At 44.4% G+C, this 26,498-nt stretch overlaps 1 pseudogene; it reads right to left on the bottom strand.

Annotated features, from left to right (window-relative positions):
• The window catches only part of LOC125133411 (glutathione S-transferase Mu 3-like), a 46,470-nt pseudogene extending 23,353 nt beyond the window's left edge, over nt 1-23,117 (bottom strand).
• Nucleotides 23,118-26,498: the final 3,381 nt, after the last annotated feature.

Below are 26,498 nucleotides of genomic sequence, written 5' to 3'. Positions count from 1 at the left end.
ATCTATGGCAGTGTGTCTATGCTAGGAGGATTGCAGTTTTAGATAGGATGGTCAGGGCAAGGCTTCTCTGGGGGAGGGGAAGGTTTGAATAAAGCCAGAAGGAAGTGAAAGGAAGCCCTGTGGCTAGCTGAGGGGTGGGCACTCCAAGACTCTAAGTAGTAAATTTTATACACCTAAGTTCCACCTGAAAAGAGAAACGGTCTGGTGTTTCCTGCTATTGGAGGTCTGGGACATGAGGACAAACCAGCACAAATTTCATGGAAATAGAAAGGTACACAGGAGATTACGGTGTTCTGGAAACTCAGTGGAGGAAAGACGTTAAGGAGGATAAAGTGACCCAGACTGCCAAATGCTGCCGCCAGCTGAGTGAGCGGAGGAGCAGCACGGGTGAGACCCTGACCAAAGCGGCTTCAGCGAGAATAGTGGAGAGAGACTGGAGACAGTCAGCATGGACCATTATTTTGAAGGATTTTGCTTTAAGGGGGAGCAGAGAAACAGTCCAGTAGCTGGAAGCACAGAGATAAAGGGGAAGTCTTTGCCTTTTTGTGTTCTGTTTTGGGGGGTTGGGAGATCAAAGAGCATCTTTGAATGCTGGTGGCAGTTATGGGCCAGAGAGGGCCTATCCATGCCATCGGCAAGTTAGAGAACATCCAGGGGCAAAGGCAGGGCACAGATGGCCCAGGAGAGAAGGCAGAGGCCTGTGGAGAGGCGCTGGTAGACTGGTGGACTTCATAGCTGTGGAAATTCTCTCCCGGTGGCCTCTATTAGTGAAATAAGACGCAAGGGTGGCCTCTATTAGTGAAATAAGACGCAAGAGCATCGGCAGGGAGTGAGAATGGAACCTGTACGAAGAGGGAGGAAAGGATGTGAAATAATTAACTGAGAGAGTTAATGGACTAGAAAAATGTGGAGTAATTGCTAGGAAGTTAAGTGCCCACTGGACATACGTGGTCATGAATTGAAAGTAGTCGAGTCAACATAATTGCTTTTCTTTAGCCATGTTTGGCAGCGTTGGCACAGACGTGGGGTAGCTGGGAGAATTGGATTTCACCAAGGTTTAGGTTTTGCTGAACAGGGAATACAAATTGAGATCTGGCCAAGGGAGTTGAGGGTGTGTGCAGTGGTTGATTTTGATTGATCATGGCATTTAAATGGGATAAGGAAGTATCTTAGTCAGCTCAGGCTGCCATAACAAGATACCGCAGAGTAAGGGCTTAAACAACAATTTATTTTCTCACAGTTCCAGAGGCTGGAAGGCCAAGATCAAGGTGTGGGCAGATCTGGTTTCCCGTGAAGCCTCCCTTCTTGGCTTGTAGGCGGTTGCCTTCTTGCTCTGTCATCACGTGGCTTTTCTTATGTTTGTGGGGTGTGTGGGGAAGGGATGGGGGGGGGGAGAGGGAGATCTCATGTCTCTTCCTCTTCTTATAAAGACGCTGGCCTTACGACCTCATTTGATCTTAATTATCTCCTTAAAAGACCTGTCTCCAAATACAGTCCCATTGGAGGTTGGGTCTCAGCGGATGAGTTGTGGAGACACACAATTCGTCTGTAACGGGAAGGAAGGAGGTGTGTGAGGGGCTCTAGGACAGGGAAAATGTGGTAGGATTAATGGATTGTAGGTAAGGATGAGACCAAAGGATCACTTGAGTAGGCGGATTAGAAGGTGTGAGCTGGAAGTGCAGGCAGGAGTTGACTGGAGAGTAGGGTATATGAAAGTGGGGGTGCACACACACAGACATATATTACATATATCATATATGTATTATATATTACTATACCAGATGTGTGTATAGAGGGGTCGCCATTGTCTGCAGTGGCAAAAGCTAGGGCATGACCGTGGCAGTGAATGGCTAAGGTAGATGGAAAGACCACGGGCAGAGTGGAGTGAAGGAGTCGAGAGGCCAGGGCACGAGAAGGGCCATCTCTGTGTGTTCGGAAATTAACAGGCATTATCGCAGGAGTGGCACTGCAGAGAGAGCCAGCCAGCCAGACGATAAATCTTTAAGAAAGGGGAGAGAATAACTTAAGGTAAATAGAAGTCGCGTGGGACTATATTGGGGGAAAACGTAGCAGCACCAATCCTGAGTCACAGAGGAAGAGGTGTGCGACCCATGCAACCAACAAGGGTGTCCCAGATTGTGTTTTCTGGAAGGAGATGTTGAGTTGGAATTTGAGGTGCAAGACGTTTACTAGGGATCAACCCTTGTGAAAGGAAAAGCGAGGAAGCAGGATGGGGCAGAGGAAGAACGTGCCCTCTGATGCAGGTGCTCCGAAGCCAGCAGGGAGCTCTGGACTAAATGGCGCCATCCAGGTGTTCAATGTGAGGCCCAAATCTCGGGGTCTTTCGATCCCACGGCCCCTCTCGGTCACCAGATGTGGATTGCCCCAGGATCCCCCGCAGACGTGGCAGATCCTGACATAGCGGACAGCTGGAGGCCGTCTGCTTCGGGCACACCCTGCCGCTGGAAAACAGGTTCTGCCTAAAGGGGTATCTAGGCAGTGGGTCTCTGCGGGCAACCACAAAGAGCCGCAGATTTTACTTTACATATGTAAAGAACCATGCAAATCAATATGAGCATCTAAGTTGCCAAGAATGGTGTACGCGCGTGTTCACAATTAGTAGTGGGTAGTGGTTCCCTAAATCTGAATCTCTTCACATTCCAAATAATGGTACAGAAGAGGGGCTGACACACAATGTCCTCAGAGATGGGCAGCTGTCTTTGGAAGTAAAGATTTACCGGAACACAGCTCTAGCCACTCATTTAGACATGCGCTATTGTCATGCTACAATGGTACAGTTTCGTTGTGACAGAGCCAGTACGGCTTACAAGCTTAAAATATTTATTTTCTGAACCTTTAAGACTAAGTCTCCTGACTCCTAAGATAGAACAGAAAAAAAATAAGAAAAAAAACCCCTACACTCTCAGCATAACCAACTGACAGAGAAGGACCAACCTCCAAATTACCTGTAAGTAGAAAACCAAACCCCTACCCTGATGAAATCGTTCATGGTCCCACTGCAAATCTTTGTGGAGAGCAAGGGCAGCCCAGGAAGAAGGGCTGAAGAGAAGAGGAGGTAGCTAACGGGAGGTCCAAGATGGATGGAAAGAGTATTAAGGGGAAAACATACTGAAAAAGACGCCTGTAGATCAGAGCGCTGACCAAGCGAAGGGATGAAAAAAGGCATTGCAGGACTAGGGAGGTGAGCTCGGAAAAGGATGGCTTCTGGGGGGGCAGGATGCAGAAAAGGAAGGGAGGGGCACGCTTTGGAGATTAGCTAGTGGAAAGGAAAATCATCAAGAGAGAAAAATGTCAGGCCATGCAACACAAAACAAAACAAGAAAAATTTTGCAGACTGAAAAAATATCATCTCTCTCATTCTGCCTGTCTCTGCCTCTGTCTCTGTCACACACACACCACACGGACACAGAGCCGTCCATTCAAGGTTGTTCTCAAACTTTTTGGTCTCAGGATTTTGTTACGCTCTTAAAATTTGCATATCCTGAGGACATTTTGCATTTGTGGGTTAGGTCCACCACTATTTACTATATTTGATATTAACACTGAGAATTTTAGAAAGCATTTTTTTTGTCTTTTGTCTTTTTTGTTGTTGTTGTTGCTATTTCTTGGGCCGCTCCCGTGGCATATGGAGGTTCCCAGGCTAGGGGTTGAATCGGAGCTGTAGCCAGAGCCACAGCAACACAGGATCCGAGCCGCGTCTGCAACCTACACCACAGCTCACGGCAACGCCAGATCGTTAACCCACTGAGCAAGGGCAGGGACCGAACCCGCAACCTCATGGTTCCTAGTCGGATTCGTTAACCACTGCGCCACGACGGGAACTCCAGAAAGCATTTTAGAATTCCCCCCAATAACTGGCAATCTCCCCTTTCCCCTTGGAGTGAAGATATTCGCCATGGCTCGCCTGCCGTCTGCCTCAAAGGTGGGGTGTTGCTCCGAGACGTTATTTCAAAAGTGTAAGCTCCCCCTGTCCACTAAACCATTGATGTCGCTGAAAAAAATCTTTTAGAAATTAATTTAAAAGCAACAACAATAATAAGCTTGATGCGTATTAACACAACTAATATTTTTATGAAAAACAACTGTATTTTTCAAAACAAAAAATGTCATGAGCATAGTGGATTTTTTACCTTTTTTTTTTAGGGCTGTACCAGTGGGCGTATGGAGGTTCCCGGGCTAGGGGGTTGAATTGGAGCTACGGCTGTCGGCCTAGCCACAGCCACAGCCACTCCAGATCCAAGCCTTGTCTTCAACCCACACCACAGCTCACAGCCACATCAGCTCCTTAACCCACTGAGCAAGGCCAGGGACCGAACCTGCATCCTCATGGTTCCTAGTCGGCTTCGTTTCCACTGAGCCACAGAGGGAACTCTGATGTATTTTACATTTTACAATATCTCCTTAATGTCTGGCTTAAGAAAATGTAGCTCATTTTCTTATCTGTATATCGGCTTTCAATCTGTTGCAATCTGTTGCAATACCACATCATGTAGCTTCTAGAAACCTCTGCCTAGTGAGAGAATCAAAGGGGCAAATAACATATTTGTACTATTATGAAAATAGTTTTGATTTTGTAGCTGAAGGTTTTGAGGACCCCTCAGGCATCCCTGAACCAGAGTTTGAGAACTGCTGCATGTAAAACAGTGTATTTCAGTGCTCCGACAGAAGGGGGTACCCTTGAACTAAGAATCTTACACCACCCTCCCTCCAGAAAAATGAAGAGGTGAAGCTAGATTAAATTGATCAAGGTATCTATCAGAAAATAAAAAAGAATCATCAAAATAGCTCCGCTGATTTCCATTCCCTTCCCTCCTCACCCTCCAAAGAAAAACAACCATGAGGCAGAAGAAAAAGGTAACACAAACCAAGCAGACTCAATTGTCTTCAAAGAAGCATTTGAGGATATGAAAAATCACTCTGAAATACAAAACATAAAAGTTAAAAACAGAAATGGAGGAGTTCCCGTCATGGTGCAGTGGAAATGAACCCGACTAGGAACCATGGGGTTGCAGGTTCGATCCCTGGCCTGGCTCAGTGGGTTAAGGATCCTGCATTGCTGTGAACTGTGGTGTAGGTCACAGATGAGGCTTGGATCTGGCCTTGCTGTGGCTCTGGCGTAGGTCAGCAGCAACAGCTCCGACTAAACCCCTAGCCTGGGAACCTCCATATGCAGCGAGTGCGGCCCTAAAAGGACAAAAGACAAACAAACAAACAAAAAAACCAGAAACGGACACATACCTCTCCAAAGATATACATGAAAATGATTGAACACAGGAAATAAGAAAAAGGCCAAATTGAGTTCCCGTTGGGGCTCGTTGAGTTAAAAACCTGACATAGTGTCCATGAGGATATGGGTTTGATCCCTAGCCTCGCTCAGTGGGTTAAGGATCTGACATGGCCGTGATCTGTGGTGCAGCTCGCAGATGCAGCTCAGATCCTGCCTTGCTGTGGCTGTGGTGTAGGTGGGCAGCTGCAGCTTCAATTCAACCCCTAGCCTGGGAATTTCCATATGCCTCGGGCGTGGCTATAAAAAGGAAAAAGCAAAAGACAAAATCACCTCAGAAGTGAAGACGGAATTATAAGGGGCCCGAGACAGAATAAGCTCAAATGGAAATGTAATAATGTCATTGAAGAAAAACAGGAAAAAGCACACGGATGAAAATAAAGAGAGAAGATGGAAAGGAAAAACTTCCCCTCTATCAACTTGTGCCTGACTCGTCAAGGGCATGCAAACAAGCTGGCAATAGACGGAAGAAGTAGGGGAAGCGTTACTATGCTTGCATGTGCACCTTGTAGAGGGACTGGTTCCCTGAGCAGCTAGGGATGGAGGTTTACAGACCCGCCTAATAAGGGAATGAGAGAGGGGGTAAGGACTTGAAAGGTTGAAAGGTTCTAATAAGTCTCATTTACACAAGATTTTTTTAGGAATGTCCTGTGCCCAAGGTCAGTGCTCTTTTGATTGGAGTTCTCCCGGTAGGGGGGTTGTGTGGTAGCTGTCTCTCTTATAGCCCTGCTTTAATCAAATAAGGGGAGCTCAGATAAGATTTATCTCTGCATCTGCCGAAGCTCAAATGTTTTCACTGAGCTGGTAATCTCTATACCAGTTTGGTGGGCGGTTGGTCTCTTTAGAAATATAAAGGGTCAGAGAGAAAGTTGATGAAAAGGAAAACAGGGAAGGAGGAAACAATGCACATATAATTGGACCCCTGAAAAGGGTAAATGAAAAAATTGAAAAGAATTAGTGTTTAAAATTACAATCTAAGAAAAATTTCGGGGAAGAAAAGAAGGTGTGAGTCTACAAACTGTATAGACCAGGGAAAATTGACTTGGAATGATCAACTCTAAGGCATATCCTAGTAAAACTATCGTGCTTTAAAGATGAAAAACCTCCAAGGCCTCTAAGCAAAAAGATCAACTAACATTCGTGCCAATAGAGTTTGATTAGAAACAAAGAGGCAAAGCTAAGGAAATAAATTGCAAAGCAAGGATTTTCTTCCTCATTGTTTCATATTTTTCTTGAGCATCTTCGTGTGTACACTAACTCTTTCTACAGTCTTTGTGTGTTAATTCCATCATCGCTGCCATTTCTGGATTTATTTCTATGGACTGACTTTTCTCCTGGCTATGGCCCACATTTTCCTGTTTCTTCATATGCCTAAATTTGATTAGTGTGATTTTTGCGTGGTTGAGTAACTGGATTTTGTTATATTCCCTTAAAGAGGCTGGAGTTTTGTTCTGGCAAGTAGAAAAATGATCTGTGGGACACCGCCATGGTTCTGAGGCTTATTTTAAGCTATTTTAGGGCAGGTCTAGAGCCAACTTTATTCTAGGGTGTGCATTCATCACAGGGATAATATTGCCCCCAAAGGGACAAGAATTGGTTTGGAGGGTGGTGAAAAAATCTCACTCTTTTTTATGTATAAATTTCAGATATACATACAGTATATGGCAGCTATACAGTATACCTGTGCTTTTAAAATGTCATGGGGGGCATTTAGGAGAAACGTCTATTTCATGAAGACAATTAGGAAAAAGTCTCTTTTGGTGGGGGAGGGGCTGATAGTAAAAAGTGGTTCCACCACGTTCCTCTAGAGCTCTTTTTGAGCAGTTTCCTCCTCTTCATTACTTTGTTCCATAAATTTCATCTACTTCATTTTTTTTTTCTTTTCAGCTCAGCAAGACCATCATGCTTTGCTTGGGTTTACGCTGCTTGAAGGGGAAAAACTGGAACAGTTACAGTGCTGGGTTTGTTTTCTTTCTCTTGGGGGTTGCCATCTATGCTGCCTGTGTCAAGGATGGAAAACTTTCGCAAAATACATTTTCTCCGGTTTTCTAGTTGTTTGTGGAAAGAGAGCCCTATCCAGTTACCATTAGTCTGTTAGCGTCGGTAGTGGACGTTCTGATGGAGGCGTTCTTTTTTGCTGGTTTTTTTTTTTTTTTTGTCTTTTTGCTATTTCTTGGGCCGCTCCCTCGGCATATGGAGGTTCCCAGGCTAGGGGTTGAATCAGAGCTGTAGCCACCGGCCTACACCAGAGCCACAGCAATGCGGGATCCGACCCGCGTCTGCAACCTACACCACAGCTCACGGCAACGCCGGATCCTTAACCCACTGAGCAAGGGCAGGGACTGAACCCGCAACCTCATGGTTCCTAGTCGGATTCCTTAACCACTGAGCCACGACGGGAACTCCTTTTTTGTTGTTCAATTGAAGTAAACTTGACTTAGAATACTGTGTCGGTTTCAGATGTACAGCATAGCGAAAGGGAAAAATCACAGTAGGAAAGGCAAATCGATAAAAGGATTGAAGATCAGTTAAATGAGCCAGTACATAGTTTTAAAAACACAAAACTTTGTAAAAAGAAAAGTGGTCATAACTGCAATAAACAGTAAAATGATAAGCATGAAGATGTAAAACAGGACATCAAAATTGTGAAGTTTGGGGAAGGGAGCATGAAACGCAGATCTTTTAGAATGTGTTTGAACTTGAATCACTGTCAGCTTAAAGGACGGAGCTATAGTTCTGTGCCTGTTTGAACTCCATGGTAAGCACAAGTCAAAAACAAGCAAAAGAGTCACAAAAACCGAAAAGAAAGGAACTCAGGAATGCTACAAAAGGAAATTATCAAACCATAAAAGGAAAAACAAAAAGAAGAAGAAATGAATAAAGAACTACAAAAACAACTGGAAAACAAGAATTAAAATGGTGAGGGAGGCCAGGGGTTGAACCTGCATCCTCATGGATCCTAGTCAGGTTCGTTAACCGCTGAGCCATGAAGGGAACTCCCTAACTTCTGCCTTTTTTTTTTTTTTGTCTTTTTGCCATTTCTTGGGCCGCTCCCGTGGCATACGGAGGTTCCCAGGCTAGGGGTCTCATCAGAATTACACCTGCTGGCCTACACCAGAGCCATAGCAACGCCAGATCCAAGCCATGTCTGTGACCTACACCAGAGCTCACGGCAACGTCAGATCCCCAACCCACTGAGCAAGGCCGGGGATTGAACCCAAAACCTCATGATTCCTAGTTGGATTCACTTCTACTGCACCACGACGGGAACTCCCAAGCAATTTTTAAAATCAATAAGATATGTAATTCTTTGATTTATTTTGCATGTGTCTTTCCTAGTAACATTCCTCTTATTTCAAAATTTGGGCTTGAGAATCTGACAAGATAGCTTTACTTTATGTATTTTATTTATTTGAGCAAATCATTTCTGAATTTTAGCTGTGATAGATAAACCAGAATGTTAAGTGAAATGCTATAGCATCCAGTGGTATCGCTATACCACATATGGATAAAATTAATACAAACTCCAGTAGATTATCGAGGTAGTCATGGTTTTAGCCTGTGCGTGCCAAGAATAATAATTTTTTTTTTTTTTAGGGCGGTGCCACACTCTAAGCATATGGAGGTTCCCAGGCTAGGGGTCTAATCGGAGCTACCGCTATGGGCCTACACCACAGCCACAGCAATGCCAGATCCGAGTTGCATCTGTGACCTACACCACAGCTCATGGCAATGCAGGATCCTTAACCCACTGAGCAAGGCCAGGGATTGAACCCACAAGCTCATGGTCTCTAGTTGGATTCGTTTCCGCTGTGCCACAATGGGAAGTTCAAGCATAATTCTTTAAAAGAACAAAAATCATGTTATAAAAACTTCCAATTGCCTCAGTAGCCATGAGCAAGCCCTTGTATTATGTCATTTGTACTAACTATTCTTTGCTAAAGTATCAAAATTCTTAAAAACTACAGCCCGCCCAGGACTGACAGTAAAGTGGGCCAGAGGGCACTCACAATGTTGGGAGAATTTAGCAAGTCAGTTTGTAAAGACAAACTAGCAAACAAACATGATTGGGTAAAGTCTACGAGGTTTTTTTTTTTGAAGATTTTGTAATCAAAATGAAAAATTGAAAATTGCTATTAAGGCAGTGTGTGTACATGTATGTGTATTTTTTTAAAATATTTCTCTATCTATCATCTATATCTATAAAGATATGCCACTATTTGAAGCAATAATGAGTTTGGCTGAAGAACTTTTGTCACTGCACTGAATGAGTTTTTCAAGTGGCTACTCCTTTCCAGCCATTTCCCCCAACCATTTAAAACTGGTTTTTCAATAATGAAATATTTGATAGATTTAAGTTGGAAATTTGTATTTTAATTTTATAAGAAAAATGTAGGGGAAGCCTACAATGGAATACAAAGAAACAAATGAAACTATATGTATTCCAAATGAGAACACAACCACACCGAAGGAGTTCCCGTCGTGGCTCAGTGGTTAACGAATCCGACTAGGAACCATGAGGTTGAGGGTTCAATTCCTGGCCTTGCTCGGTGGGTTAAGGATCCGGCGTTGCCGTGAGCTGTGGGATAGGTCGCAGATGCAGCTGGGATCTGGTGTTGCCGTGGCTGTGGTGTAGGCCGGTGGCTATGGCTCCGATTGGACTCCTAGCCTGGGAACCTCCATATGCTGCGGGAGCGGCCCTAGAAAAGACCAAAAGACAAAAAAAAAAAAAAACTACACTGAAGAAGAAAAAAGAAGAGCTTATTCACATAGCTTTTGGACACAGAATTTTGTGTTCACACTTTCCAATCAAAGAAAAATAAGGAGTTCCCGTCGTGGCACAGTGGTTAACCAATCCGACTAGGAACCATGAGGTTGCGGGTTCGGTCCCTGCCCTTGCTCAGTGGGTTAACGATCTGGCGTTGCCGTGAGCTGTGGTGTAGGTTGCAGACGCGGCTCGGATCCTGTGTTGCTGTGGCTCTGGCGTAGGCCGGTGGCTACAGCTCCGATTCAACCCCTAGCCTGGGAACCTCCATATGCCGCAGGAGCGGCCCAAGAAATAGCAACAACAACAACAACAACAACAACAACAACAAAGACAAAAAGACAAAAAAAAAGAAAAAGAAAAATACAGAGTTTTGTTTAACATGGAGATCTGGTTTGTTTGTTGCAATGACATGGGGTAGAGATTTTGAAATTGCTTTTTCTGTGTATTCTAGGATCGAATATCTAAGCCAGATTTCTCACGGATGGAGAAGAAAACTACAAATGCAAAAAGAGGAAAGGCCAGCATGAACCTTGGGTAGTTGGACTAAAGTTGGAAGTGTTAAAATGGAGTCATGGTTTGGACATGTGTGTGTTATTTATGTATATACATATTTCCTAGCTTGGTCCAGTGAGAAGGTACAGTAACACCTTAGCAGCAGTGAGGTCATCTAGAGTCCAGATCTGGGTTTTTAAATCCACATTAAAAGAGACCAGTGCTTGAAGGCTGGGGGCTGAAAATACACATGAAACTGGAAAATCTTGTTGTGGCAGAAATTTTAAAAGGACCCAAAGAATGACGGTGACGTGTCAAAAGGATACAGGCATAAGATGAAAGTGTTTCCCACAGCCAAATCTGGGGCAATCTGAGCATCAAAATAAATAAGAGTATGGATTAGAATGCATTGAATAGAATAGAAATCCGTGAGTCGATACTGTTATACATAAACACAGAAACAGGGAAAAAGGAAGACTCTTCTTCACAGTAGATGCCAACTAGGAAGTGCAGAAGGTGACGGAATCAGGAAATTACTGTCTGGCAACCATAGCAGTTATAATTGACTCAGGCAAGCATCCTTAGGGAATACTAAAACCCATGGGTGACATGAATATAGTGTCAAAGATTCCTCCCCACAACGTACTGATTGATAGTGAAAGGAAAAATAGCAACTTTAACCTCCAAGTATTTTGGGATTTCCAGCTATCTTTCTGTTATTGATTTCCAGTTTAATTGCTTCGTTGTCTGAGAGCAGACATGGTATGATTTCTAGTCTCTTATGTTTGTTAAGGTGTGTTTTATGGCCCAGAATGTGGTCTATCTTGTTCCACGTGAACTTGAGAAAAATGTGTTTTGTGCTATTGTTGGATGAACTGGTCTATAGATGTCAATTACATGCAGTTGATTGATGGTGCTGTTGAGTTCAACTCTATCCTTACTGATTTGCCTGCTGGACCTGTCCATTTCTAATAGAGAAGTATTGAAGTTGCCAACTATAAGAGTGGATTCATTTATTTCACATTGTGGTTCTATCGGTTTTTGCCTCACGTCTTTTGATGTTCTGGTGTTAGGTGCATACCCACAAAGGACTGTTAAGTCTTCCTGGAAAATTGTCCCTTTTATCATTATGTAATGCCCTCTTTATGCCTGATAATTTTCCTTGCTTTGAAGTCTGCTATGTCGGAAATTAATACAGCTATTCCAACTTTCTTTTGAGTAGTGTTAGCATGGTATATCTTCATCTATCCTTTTGCTTAATTAGTTTATTCAATTATTTTTGGCTACAATGCAGCATGTGGAAGTTCCCTGGGCAGGGATCAAACCTGTGCCACAGCTGTAACAAGAGCCACAGAAGTGACGATGCTGGATGGGAAATCCCTGTCCTCTTATTATTATTTTTTAAAATCTTATTAGGGCCGCACCCACAGCATATGGAGGTTCCCAAGCTAGGGGTCCAATCGAAGCTTACACCACCGTCACAGCAACGCGAAATCCGAGCCGCATCTGTGACCTGCCCCACAGCTCATGGCTACACCGGATCCTTAACCCACTGAGCGAGGCCAGGGATTGAACCTGCATCCGCATGGTTACTAGTCAGATTCCTTTCCGCTGAGCCGTGATGGTAACTCCCCCAAAGAAAATTTTAGATGTCAACTTAAATGTGGAAAACAGTTTTTAGGCGAGTGGAACTATTCTGTGTACTGCAATGGTGAACACATTGTCCAAACCCAGAGCTGCAACATCAGGAGTGAATCCGGAGGTAAACTGTGGACTTTGGGAGATAATGATGTCAGCGTAGATTGATCTATTGCCAAAAATTTACCTCCGTGGTTTGGGATGTTGGGTGTGGGAGAGGTTGTGCATGCGTCCGAGTCTAGAGGTATATGGGAACTCTGTACTTTCTGTGCAGTTGTGCTGCGAACCTAACGCTGCTCTAAAATGTGAAATGTATTTAAAAGTAATGTGTGAGAGAATACATACTTTTTCAATATTTAGAAATAAGTGAGCAAAAAAAACTGAGATCACGGGGAGTTCCTGTTGCGGCACAGGGGAAGTGAATCCGACTAGGAACCGTGAGGTTGTGGGTTCGACTCCTGCCCTTGCTCAGTGGGCGAAGGATCCTGCATTGCTGTGAGCTGCGGTGTAGGTTGCAGACGCAGCTCGGATCCCGGATCCCGCACTGCTGTGGCTGTGGTGTAGGCCGGCGGCTACAGCTCCAATTTGATCCCTAGCCTGGGAACTTCCATATGCCGTATGTGCAGCCCTAAAAAGCGAAGGAAAAAAAAAAAGTGGCTTGTGATCTGGAGGTTAGTTTTGTATGGGTGAGAGCCTGCCTTTGGGGTGCTAGCCAAGTTCTGTTTTTGGATCCGGGTGGTAGTTAAATGAATGTTGACAGTAGAACTAGCTGTTGCACATCAAAAAGACAAGTACCAAGGGTCGGTAAGGATGTGGAGAAAAGGCAACCCTCAGGCGCTGTTGGTGGGAATGTAAACGGGTGGCCGCACTGTGGAAAACGGTCCGGGGGGTTCCCGAGAAAATGAAAAAGAGAATGACCGTATGTTCCAGAAATTCCGCGGTGTTTTTACCCAAAGAAAACAGAAACACGGGTTCTAAAAGATACATGTGCACCGGTGTTCCCGCAACATCATTTACAACAGCCAAGATACGGAAGCAACGCAAACACCCGTCAAAAGATGATGTCCTGTACCGTTGTTGTCTTTTTTTTTTTTTTGTCCTTTTGCCTTTTCTTGGGCCGCTCCCGCGGCATATGGAGGTTCCCAGGCTAGGGGCCTAATCGGCCTACGCCAGAGCCACAGCAACTCGGGATCCGAGCCGCGTCTGCAACCTACACCACAGCTCACGGCAACGCCAGATCGTTAACCCACTGAGCAAGGGCAGGGACCGAACCCGCAACCTCATGGTTCCCAGTCGGATTCGTTAACCACGGCGCCACAACGGGAAGTCCCGGTTGTTGTCTTTTTGATGTACAATTGCTAATTCTACTGTGAACATTCATTTAACCACCACCCATGTGTATATATACATAATTGTGTGTGTGTGTGCGTGCGTAATGGAATATTAGTCATAAAAAGTAAAGTTTTGCCATTTATGACATGGATGGGTCTAGAGAGGGTTATGATCAGTGGAAGAAGTCAAACTGAGAAGGACAGATTACACAGGATCTTACTTATACGTGGAATGTAAAAAGCAAACAAAACGAAATGAATGTAGACTCACAGATAGAAAGAACAAATGAGTGGTTGCCAGAGGGAAGGGGTGTGTGTGGAGGGGAAATAGGTGAAAGGGATTAAGTACAAACCTCCAGTTAGAAAATAAATAAGCCCTGGGGATGTAACACACAGTGCAGGGAGTGTGGTCAATGACATTGCAATAACTTTACCTGGGGACAGGTGGTAACTAAACTTTTTTTTTTTTTTTTGGTCTTTTTAGGGCTGACCCATGGCATATGGAGGTTCCCAGGCTAGTGGTCTAATGGGAGCTACAGCTTCTGGCCTACACCACAGCTCACGGCAACGCTGGATCCTTAACCCACTGAGCAAGGCCAGGGATCGAACCCGAAACCTCATGGTTCCTCGTTGGGTTTGTTGACCACCGAGCCACCATGGGAACTCCGTAACTAAACTTTTCATGCTGACCACGAACTAATGTATGAAAATTTCAAATCCCTATGTCATTCATCTGAGACAAATACAATACTGTATGTCAACTGTATCTCAATTAAAAAAAAGAAGGATGCTGAAAGACTACAAAACATGCATTTCCATTATAAAAAAGAATTAGTTGTACTCGATATTTATATTTTATGAAAGTTCATGTGTGTATTATATTTCACAATAAAAGATTTAAAAATAAATGGTACTTTTATGGAGTCCCCGTCGTGGCGCAGGGGAAACGAATCCGACTAGGAACCATGAGGTGTAGGTCGCAGACTCCGCTCAGATCCTGTGTTGCTGTGGTATAGACTGGCAGCTGCAGCTCCAATTAAACCGCCAGCCTGGGAACATCCATATGCTGTGGGTGCGATCCTAAAAAGCTAAATAAATAAATAGCACTTTTGTAAATAAATAAAAAAAAAACAACACAAAGGACAATGTTAAATTTTCACAGTAGCAGTTTTCTGGTGGAAAGATCCTGAATTTGGCAGACAGGATCACCAAAGGAAATGCACTGATGAAAGGGGGCAAAAGCAGTGGTGTGACCTGGCAGAGGCAAATGGCCATGGCACCAGCTAGAGCACTTACACTCTAGTGTGTCCACAGACCTCTGGGGATCTTACTAAAATACACGCTTTAATTCTATAAGTCCAGGCAGGGGCCTGGGATTCTGCATTTTTTTTTTTTTTTTTTTTTGGTCTTTTAGGGCTGTGCCTGTGGCATATGGAGGTTCCCAGGCTAGGGGTCCAATTGGAGCCATAACCACCGGCCTACGCCACAGCCAAAGCAATGCAGGATGCAAACCAAGTCTTTGACCTACACCACAGCTCATGGCAACGCCAGATCCTTCACCCACTGAGCAAAGTCAGGGATCGAACCTGCAACCTCATGGTTCCTAGCCGGATTTGCTTCCACTGCACCACAGTAGGACCTCCAGGATTCTGCGTTTTTAACAAGCTCCTGGGTAATGCCCATGCTGCTGGTTTCATAAACTGAGCAGCATTTTGAATGGAAAGTCAATACAAGATTTTTGAAGAATAATAAACTTTTTTTTTTTTTTTCTTTTTTCAGGGGGGACAGCTACAGCAGAAAACAAGGCCTATACAGAGCATAAGGACCATTAGAAAACTTTACTCCTTCAGAGGTGAACAATCCCTATTTTGCCACAATGGTCTACTATTATGCATCACTCTGAGGAGAACAAGGAATAAATATAAATTGTAACAGATCCATGAGCAGTAAAGGAATAAGCGGGAGGAAGGGCTGTATGTTCATTCTCTGTGCACAGTATCTGAAAAGCAGAAGGAACCTCCTGCTGAAACCAGGGCTTCCTGCGGGGAAATTGTCTTGAAAATCTCACTGACCTGTCGTGGGGGGAAGGGTTATATCAGAGGATGTCATGAGATTGGTCACAACTGCAGAGCTGTCATGAGCGTCTCTCGCTGCTGGAAGGGGACATGGGCTGGAAGAACTGATGTGTCGCGTCTGCTTTGCAGACATTATGTTCTAATGCACATTATCTTCGCTTTCAGGAGCGTTGTCTCAGGAGGCGAAAGAGCTGCTGAGGGAGGGAGGCTCCCCGAACACTTACCACTTTCAGCATCCTTCTTTTTTTTAATTGAGATACAGTTGACATACAGTATTGTATTTGTCTCAGATGAATGACATAGGGATTTGAAATTTTCATACATTAGTTCGTGGTCAGCATGAAAAGTTTAGTTACGGAGTTCCCATGGTGGCTCGGTGGTCAACAAACCCAACGAGGAACCATGAGGTTTCGGGTTCGATCCCCGGCCTTGCTCAGTGGGTTAAGGATCTGGCGTTGTCGTGAGCTGTGGTGTAGGCCAGCAGCTGTAGCTCCCATTAGACCACTAGCCTGGGAACCTCCATATGCCATGGGTCAGCCCTAAAAAGACCAAAAAAAAAAAAAAGTTTAGTTACCACCTGTCCCCAGGTAAAGTTATTGCAATGTCATTGACCACACTCCCTGCACTGTGTGTTACATCCCCAGGGCTTATTTATTTTCTAACTGGAGGTTTGTACTTAATCCCTTTCACCTATTTCCCCTCCACACACACCCCTTCCCTCTGGCAAGATGGCAGACCGACTGCCACCAGTGAGTGCCACCCAACATCCAAGCAAGACCCGATCCTAACCTTAGACAAGTCTTTCCAGAGAACCAATGAAGAGGAGACCCTGTCCATGTCATTTGATGAGGCCGTCATAACCTTGATGCCAAAACCTGACAAGGACACAAGGAAGGGAAAATTATAGGCCAATCTCACACACAAATATAAATGCAAAAGTTTTACACACAGCTTTGGTGCAGGATATCCTCGGTCTCAATGATTTGTTGCCCCATCCTATGGGAGAACGATACTTCTACTCTCTGGGTATCAGGCATGGTTAAAGGACTTGCTTAAACCAATAAAACGTGAGCAAAAGTGACCCACCTCCTTTTTAAGTGGAGGATTTAGGAACCATTGTGTGGTTCTGCCCTTAATGCTTCTGTGCCCTGGACAGATTGTCCTAGACGAGGTCTGGTCTACCTGTCGGGGTTGCAGAACGAAGAAAAGGTGAATACTGCAGCCCAAATTTAACCTGAGCACGGGATAAACCCTGTTGCTCCAAACCACTGAGGTCCGGGTGTTGCTTCTTCCTGCAGAACTAGAGAAAGTTCTGCTCCTACACCAGCTGCTCTGCCCGGTGGTTGTTGGTCTGGGTGGAGATGTGACTGGTGGGTAATGCTTCTTCTGGGTAATATAACCAAAAAGAAGTACGCACAAGTATGAATAGCCGTCTAAAAAGGCTGGCAAATTTTCGTTCACGTGCTGAGAGTCTCAGATGACACCAGCGAAGACAGGGAAAAGGAAGTAAGGGTGGACATTGAGATGATAAAGTAGAAAATCAAATAACTAATTAGTGGACACTCCAGGGCATAATTATTTCACCCCACAAATAATTAGAGGCGCTGTCTAGGCTGAGGTAGCTGAGATGTAGACACCAGCAGGAAAGGAGTTTGAAAATGGGTCTTGACTGCTTGATTCATCTCTTAAAGAAACTCAGCTCCAACTGCCCCAAAGAGTCCACTGGAGCTTGCACTCAGCAGAGTTCAGATACTCATCTTTAGTAGTGAAACTCCTGCCACTAACGAATTTCCTGTGCTGTTACACCGTATTTAAAAAATACGAATGATGCCACAAAGGAAAAAACAAAACAAAAACCAAACAGCGCCTTGGTTTAACAGCCTGACGTGTTGATACAGATATAGATACCAAGCATTTTATTTTGTTTTATTGTTAATTATGATAAAACATGCATAACATAAAATTTACCGTCTTAACTATTTTTAAGTGTACAGTTTAGCTGTGTCTCGTGTATTCGCAACTGTCGGATAACCAATCTCCAGATCTTTTTCATCTTGCGAAACTGAAACTCTGTCTCGTCAAACCACCACTCCCCATTTCCTCTCCCCACCCAGGCCCTGGCAGCCACCATTCTACTTTCTCTCTCTATAAATCTGGCTGCTCTAGACACCTCGTATTTGTCTTTTCGTGACTGGTTTACTGCGCTTAGCATAACACCTCCAAGGTTCACCTGTGTTCTAACACATGTCAGACTTCCTCTTAAAAGTTCATTCAATGTTTTTGGCTTTGTTGAGATGCCGTGGAAGAGCGCACTGAATATGTTTGAGGTGTGCCGTGTAACCACCGACCTCCGTATCCTGGGAAATGACGACCACAAGAGCTCCAGTTAACAGCCACCACCTTGAGTTCCTGCTGTGGCTCAACAGGATCGGGCGGTGTTGTGGGAGCGCTGGGACGCGGGTTCCATCCCTGGCCTGGCCCAGTGGGTTAAGGATCTGGCGTTGCCACAGCTGCAGTGTAGTTTACATTGGCTCGGATCTGATCCCTGACCTGGGAACTCCAAAAAAGGCAAACAAAAACAAAAATCCGCCACGTCCTATAGTTAAAAAAATGTTGTTTCCTTGGGATGAGAACTTGAAGGGTGTATGCTCTTAGCCACCTCGGACGATGGCACACGGCGGTGTTAGCTATCATCCCCAACAGAGCGCCAGTACTCACCGACCTTCTAATTGGAAGGGTGTACCTTTGACCACCTTCATTCAATCCCCCCACGCCCCCTTTCCTTCTTTTGAAGGCTGAACGATAGTCCACAGTATGTAGGTACCCCGTTTTGTCTCTGCCTTCAGACACAAAGCTTTTGAAATACACAAAGTTGCCCAAGAGCTGAAGAGGGACCGCTTGTTTCAGTGGCGCTCGAACAGCTGCTGGGTGTGGTTGCTGGATAAGAGGAGAGGTCGGGATATCTGCCAATTCACCTAAACAGCCAGATGGTGCAATCTCTGCTTTCAAAATGTCTGTTTACTTAAGCTAAAGAAACAATGTGCACTTGAGGGTTTTTTTTAATTTATTTTTTTTTAATGAGAGGGGGGGAAAAACTATTATTGCTAGATATTATTCATAATTATCCTTTTAGAAAATTAAAAGTGCTACTAACCAATTCAGAAAAGGAAAGATTGCCCTTTAGGCTCAAAAACTGGATTTTCCGGTGAAATATTAGGAAGTGGAATTAACTCGCTGAGATTTAATCTGCCAAATAGGTGTTAAACATATTGAATCACGGTGAAATAAGCTCTATTTCCAACCAAACCCTAAACGGTTCCAGTTTTCTCTTTTGATTTGCAATTTTACCGCCTCCTTTTAAAGGAAACACCTAAAGTGGATTTAATTGTTAGTTAAAGCAGTGGAGCATTGACCTACGCCCTTTTGTTCAGGTAACCGTAGAAGAAGATTGGCTGGAGGTTCGGTAAAGCGTAAGAGAGTCCTTCCTCTAGCCTACACATTAAAAAAAATTAATCTGAAACTTGTGGAAGCTTTTCCAATAGTAATCAAGATAGAATTTCAAATGTGTAACTCCAACTCATAGAACACCTTTAAAGTTCGAGCATTCAAAATATCAATCAATTTGATTCACCACACTCACAAATTATAAGAGAAAAAGCATATGACCGTTTCAATAGATGTAGAAAAAGTATTCGATAACATTCAATACCTACTTAGGAAAACGCCTAAGAATAGAATGACGTTTCCTTCATCTGATAAAAGCTGTTTATAAAAACCCTGTAGCAAGCAACAAAGCCTTCCTTTTGAGACTGGAACAAGACGTGAATGCCCGCGGTCATTGCTTCTATTCAATGTTATCCTTGAGGTCATAGCCTATGAAGTATGAAAAGTAAAAACTTAAACTATGAGACAAAAGATAAAGGATCGGAAGGACATTATTTGAAGATCTTATGATTATATGAATTTACAAAACCTCGAATAATCTAAAGTTAAATAATTACAGTTTAGCATGGTTGCTAAACGCAAAATCAACATTAAAAAACCAATTTCATGTCTGCATTTTGTAAAAACGCAATCGAGATTTAAAAAAAATTCACCACAGCGTTAAAAAAATGACGTCTTCAGAATAAGTCTACCAATCTATGTGCAAGGCCTCTTCATGGAAAATGATGAAACTCTAATGAAAGACACTACAGGAGTTCTGCTGTAGCTCAGCCGGTTAAGAACCTGACTAGTATCCATGAGGATGTGGGTTTGATCCCTTGCTTCGATCAGTGGGTTGGGGTCCGGCATTGCCTTGAGCTGCAGTGTAGGTCACAGCCGGCTCGGATCTGGAATTGCTGCGGCTGTGGTGTAGGCCAGCAGCTGCAGCTCCAGTTGGACCCCTAGGCTGGGAACTTCCATGTGCAGCAGGTGTGGCCCTAAAAAGAAAACAAACAAAAAAAAAACAACACCCCTCCCACAAAGAAGCAGCAGACTCACAGATACAGAGAACAAAAGAGTGATTACTAGCGAGGAGGGGAGAGGGGCAACACTTGGGCGTGGGGGAGTGGAAGTTACAAACTATTGGGTGCAAGATAGGGTGATTATACGGCACAGGAAATAGAGTCAATATTTTGCAACAACTGTAAATGCAGTGTCACCTCTAACAAATGTGTAAAAATAGGACTCGCCGTGTGGCTCACAACATAACCACAGTGGCTGTGGCTCGACCCCTAGCCCGGGAACTTCCATGTGCTGCAGGTGCGGCCACTTGTTCTTAAAGGAAATAGGATTAATAAATGCAGATTTGTCCCAAAAAAAAAGTATAAAAAATAAAAAATTTAAAGACACTATGCTATTAGTAGAGGAACTGGCTGATGGAAAAGTATGGATTTGGACAAAGGACGCCCCTACCTACCCACTGCCCAAGAGGACTAGCCAGCCATGGGCCCCTCCTCATACACCTCTATGGCCCTTGGAAATATTGGTTCTCTAAGGTCTCCAGCCAGAATCTCCTTCCAGAAATATATCCAGGGCTGGAATAATTGCCCATAATGAGAGCAGGGAGACCGCCTCGGGCTATAAGAATCTGGGGGACATTCTCCTAGGAGATTTTGGAACTCGATAAGAAGAGCACGTTCAAATAGAGCAAGTCTAGAGCCTCTACCACCCATGACCGCACACATGAGAATACACCTTGTTCTGAGAATTCCCAGTTCGTACCAGGAAAAACCACTCACATCTGTACCTGAGGAGAGAACTACTTCTCAGGTGTGGTTACCAAAGGAGAAAGGGGGGTAGGGATAAAGTGGGAATTTGGGGACCAGCAGATATACACTGCTATATATAAAATAGAGAAACAATATGGACCTACTCTATAGCACAAGGAACTATATTCAATTAAAAAACCCAACAACCTGAGTTGCCCTAAATGATTTACAAGAATTCTTTCTTTTCTTTTTTCTTTTTTTTGTTATACCCAAGGCATGTGGAGATTCCCAGATCAGGGACTGAACCTGTGCCAAAGCATCCACCTGAGCCATAGCCATGGCAATACCAGATTCTTAACCTGCTGAACCACGCAGAGAACTCCACAAGAGTTCTTTAATAGCCTCTATACCGGTCTTTAATCTCACCTGCCGGTTAATTTTGCTTAGTTGTCCTTGTTGAAGCATTTTTTAGAATTTGAAATAATGCTCAATTTGTAAATCTTTCCTGTCATGGCATTTTATTTTAATTTAATTTTATTGGCGTAGAGTTGATTTACATGTTGTATTAGTTTCAGGTGTATCAGCAAAGTGAGTCAGTTATACATATAAATATATCCATTCTTTTTCCCATATAGAGTATTACAAACCCTTGAGTAGATTTCTCTGTGCTACATAGTAGGTTCCCTTAATCATCTATTTTAATTTAAATTTTTTCAAAACTTTTGTTTTCTATTTTTCTGTCTTTTTAGGGCCACACCCGAGGCATATGGAGGTTCCCAGGCCAGGGGTCAAACCAGAGATATAGCTGCTGGCCTACGCCACAGCCAGAGCAACGGGGGGTCCGAGCTGCATCTGTGACCTATACCACTGCTTACGCACGCCAGATCCTTAACCCACGGAGTGAGGCCAGGGATCGAACTGTGTCCTCATGGAAACTAGTCAGATACGTTTCCACTGAGCCTCGAAGGGATCTCCTGATCATCTATTGCATATATAGTCGTGTGTATATGTATTCCCACCCTCTGAATTCTCCCCTCCTCCAAACAGGTTTTAAAAATGTCTCATTTAGAGAAACTTTTCCTACCCTACAATCACAAAAATTCATACATTTATATACATACTCCTTCAGCTTTGTGTTTAATATTGGGCCTTAAACTTCAGATGAATTCATTTCAGTGCATGGTGTGAGGAATGGGCTTATTATTTTTAATTGCTAAGTGGCTGTCCCAGTCCTACATACTGGTTAGTCCACCAGTTGGAAACATCATCTTTATACATATACAAGAGTCTGTTTCTGAACTCCGGTTCTGCTGAGTCCACAGTACCATGCGATTTTACTTAATATCTTCACCAGGTCTTTACAGGGGCTCCAGCCTCATTTAACACACCTGCTCTCGACAGCTATCCAATCTCACCTTTATTTCTAGAACCCACTCTCGAGGCAAGAACCTCTAGCCCTTGAATCCAGGTATTGGGGTTGGGGGGATGCCAACATTGCAGTGATAGAATTCACGTATCCTTAATCTTCTTTGGCCTTTACTCCCAAGAGAAGTCCCTCAGTACACTAAGTGCTATTTATTGAAAAGAGCAGAGAAGAGAGAAGAGAGGTCCCCAGGGGACAGGATGGGACAAAACAAGCAGTATAAGTCTGTCTCCTACTCAGTGTGCTCTTTTGTTGCCTCACCAGGTCATTTTGGTTTTGTGGGGCATCTAGAGGAAGCTGTCCAACCGTATGTAGGCTGCTATTTTCTCCAAAGCCTCCAAACAGCCCATGAAAGCCTTTGGATTTGAAAATCCATCCAGGCTCTTGGGCTCAAAGAAGTGGTTCTGATCTAGGACATCATCAATGAGGAAATCCACCAAGGTGAGCTTCCCCCCTGCAAAATGTGAGTATTTCCCCAGAAACAAAGAGCATGACCGGGGAGCTCTTCCAAGGGCCAAGGCTTCCGTTTTTCGTGGTCAAGGTTGTAGCAGAGTCGTTATCAGCTGCATGTGAGACTGCATCATTTGGTTCTCCATCAGGTCCGCTGGAATCTTTTCCTCTTCAGTCCCACCACACACATTGTGCCTGCAGGTGAGCGAGATGGCATTACTCTGAGTCAATCTCGTTCTTGCCCCACGGGATGGGGCAGCTTAGAAAAATCCAGGTCTGGTCTAAATTTCACATCCAGCCTCTGGCTTTTACCACGGTCAGGCGCTCCCACACGCACACCATTTCTCTGCGTGGGACGTCTCCAGGAACTCCAGGAGCACGTGGATGTCATGTGCCAGCCAGCAAATATCCCAGTAACCCAGAACCACAAACTCGGACAACATGTTGATGTTGCTTGCGTGCCTTCAAAGACTCTAAAAGATGTTGAAAGGGACTTTCTCCTGTTTATTCCAGAGGGTCTGTCAGGATCAAAGCTGAGGACAAAGCAGCATAAAGTATCCCAATAATTAGGGGCTAATCACCCATCCTGACTCCCCATCCTTCTCCCATCCTGACTTCATACGAATCATCATTTCCAACCTGCTGTCACACGCTTCCTGATTCCCTGCTACTCCCATTTCCACCCCCCTTCCACCTCCACTCCTATCCCCATCTCCATACCCTTCTCCTTATCCGCAATCCCCTATCCCTACAGGTCCATCTTCCCATCTTCATTCCCACCCATCTCCTCTTCTCTCCTCTTTTTATCCTCAGCTTCTACACCATCCCTACCCCCACTGCTATCTGGTCTCTGTTCCATCCTCATCTCCATCTTCATTTTTATCTCCAGTTTCTTCTGTCTTTATCATCAGCTCCTGCTTCTTCCAGGGTTCATCCCTACCCTGTTCCAATCCCCATCCCTGGTGAGTCTCAGTCTTCACTGCTTTCTCCATCCTGTCGCCTACGCACCCCATTCCTCTTCTCATACACGTCCTTTCTAGCCTAACTCTTCCAAGCTGAAAATTGAGGAAGAGTCATCAAGAAGTTTGAGTCTGGAGGAATGCTGGGGACTATGACGGTTGACGGTCCCTTCATTCAAAATTTCCTCCCCAGATTCCAAGTGAGGAACTGGGGAGCTTCCAAAGAAATCACTCAGGTTAGATTTCTTTTTTCTTTCTTTCTTTTTTTTTTTTTGCTTTTTAGGGCCGCACCTGTGGCAAATGGATGTTCTCAGGCTAGGGGTCAAATCAGAATCAGAGCTGTAGCCACCGGCCTACGAAACAGCCACAGCAACACCAGATCCCAGCCCTGTCTCTGACCTAACCCACAGCTCATGGCAACGCCGGATCCTTAATCCACAGAGCGAGGCCAGGGATCGAACCCGAAACCTCATGGTTCCCAGTCAGTTTCATTTCCACTGTGCCATGATGGGAACTCCTCAAGTTAGATTTCAGATAGAACTTCTCCACCGTTCTTGGCGAGTCTAGGGCAGAGCAGGGATCAGCATTGGAAGTAGGAGGGAGAAGGGAGGTAAGGCAGCCTGAGAGAGACACAAAGCTGAAGACACAAAGAGAGAAACTCGAGGTCAGAGACCAGGAGAGGCCAAAGAGACAGCAATTTATGGAGTAACAGATCTCAAGTGCAGTTTGATCTGAGCCTCTTTCCATTCCCTCCCGCTCTCTCCCACAGGCCGGGCTTCTGACACGGGAATTGAGCGCAGGGAAAATGTGTGGTCTGCCTTTGCCTTCAGTCCTTTGTCCAGCACTGCTTTCTTATTCAAACGAATCTGAAGGAAGCGGGAAATGGACAAGTATCTCGGACTTATCTGGTTGCAGGGAAGATCCAGTGTAGGATGGAGAAGGTGGGAGATGGGCTGGAGAGCAAGAGAAATGGGGACCTGATGTGCGGTTGACGCGGGGCGAATACGAGACTAGAGTTTTCTTTGTACCGAATGACCTGAAGGCTGAGGAGCCTGCCGGAGAGACGCAGCCTCGCTGGAAGGGGAAGGCAGGGGTTAGAGAAAAATGACAGCTCCACGTTTGAATCCCATCCGAGTTTCAGACCGTTCAGCGGGCCAGTAACCTGCTGGGTAGAGTCCCTTCCTTTCCCCAAATCTTCCTGTGAGTTCTTCTGGCCTTACCTGATGATAGTGAGCTTGGAAGATTCAAAAGACAGACCAACCTACCAAGAAAGCCTTGTTTAGAGACCTTCTGAAGGGTTCTTCCCTTGTGTTAGAGTGGGGAACTCAGTAATGGAAGCTCTGCCTAGTAACGTTCTTTCTTTCTTTCTTTCTTTCTTTCTTTCTTTTTTTCTTTCACTTTTTAGAAATTACCAAAAAAATGCATTATAGTTGATCCGGTTACTTTCTGATAAGATTACCAGAAGAACCCCAAGGCTGTTTAAGTCATGTCTTTTCTGGACTCCTGGAATGAACCTCAAGGGGCGCGGGAACGCTGTTTTTGCTAACTCTGTTTTTTCCTTTTTCCTTTTGATTCTTTGGTTTCGTTTCTGGTTGTGGGTTGGGTCTGTTTGTCTGCGATTTGTCTAACTTGTCTTTTGGTCTGTGCTCCTTTTCCGTAGCTGGTTGCAGGCTGGCTGTGTACACAGACGTGAATGGGGTGGGCTGACGAGTTTCCCCACGGCTGACAGCGATGGTCAGGAATCCGGTTTTGTGACTTGCCCTTTGCTGAGAGCTCTGCCAAGTGGATGATGAGCTCCCTCTGTTGAGTGAGAGATGACAGACAATCTGGTTTGTCGGTTCTTTTGGTTGGGTCTTCTTATTTACTTGTGTGACCACGTCCCTTAAAATACTCTGTGCCCAATGGAAAGGAGAAAGGCCCTTTGAGATCTGGATTGGCGAGTTTTTGTGATTCTGTGTCTCCTCTGACTAGTGACTGATATTGTAAAACTGAAGCTGCAAACTCCAGGCAGTGTGGAGGCCTATAAGTGAGAAAATCCTTAAATCTCATTATTCCAGCAGTGGAATATTTTCCTACCTCCTTAAGGGTGTAGCAAATTAGATTTAAAAGACTCAAATTAAAGGAGACTTGTTCTGATTGGCTTATAGAGACTAACAAGCGCTTACATAAATCCAATATTGTCCAAACGTCCAGAAAACAAAGAAGCTGAACTTCTAATACTTTAAATGGGTTACACAAAACAAAAACCACTTTTGCATAGAAACTACTAGCTGAGAGGCAATTTTATTAAAAATTCCAAGTTCATGTGACAAAGCAAGTAATCCTTGGACACGTCAAACGGATCTGAAACTTTGCTTTGGAAAGAATGATGTCAGAAAAAGAAAAAGAAAAAAGAAAGAAGGAAAGGGAGAGAGAGAAAGGAAGGACGAAAGGAAGGAAGAAAGAGCGAATTCCTGTTGTGGCTCAGCAGGTTGAGAACCCAAATAGGACCCATGAGGATGCTGGTTAGGGGTCCGGCATTGCTGCAAGCTGCAATGTAGTCGCAGACTTGGCTCAGATCTGGCGTTGTGGCGGCTGTGGTGTAGGGTGGCAGCTGCAGCTCTGATCAGACCCCTAGCTTGGGAACTTCCATATGCCACAGGTTCGGCCCTAAAAGGACACACCAAAAAATAAAATAAAAGAAAATAAAGAAAAAAGAAAAAGAAGAATCATGTCTTTTCCCATGTTTTACCAGTGCAGAGTCATACAAATATACCTTTCAGTTTATTTGATTTTTGAAGTTAGTTTTCTCATGAAGAGAAGAGTCCCTATGAATATCCTAACACACAATGTCCTCCTCTGACGCTGCTGTTCCTGGTACAGCCT

The sequence above is a fragment of the Phacochoerus africanus genome, chromosome 8 (assembly GCF_016906955.1).
Source record: "Phacochoerus africanus isolate WHEZ1 chromosome 8, ROS_Pafr_v1, whole genome shotgun sequence".
Taxonomy (NCBI): Eukaryota; Metazoa; Chordata; class Mammalia; order Artiodactyla; family Suidae; genus Phacochoerus; species Phacochoerus africanus.
This window is presented reverse-complemented; position numbering and strand designations above follow the sequence as displayed.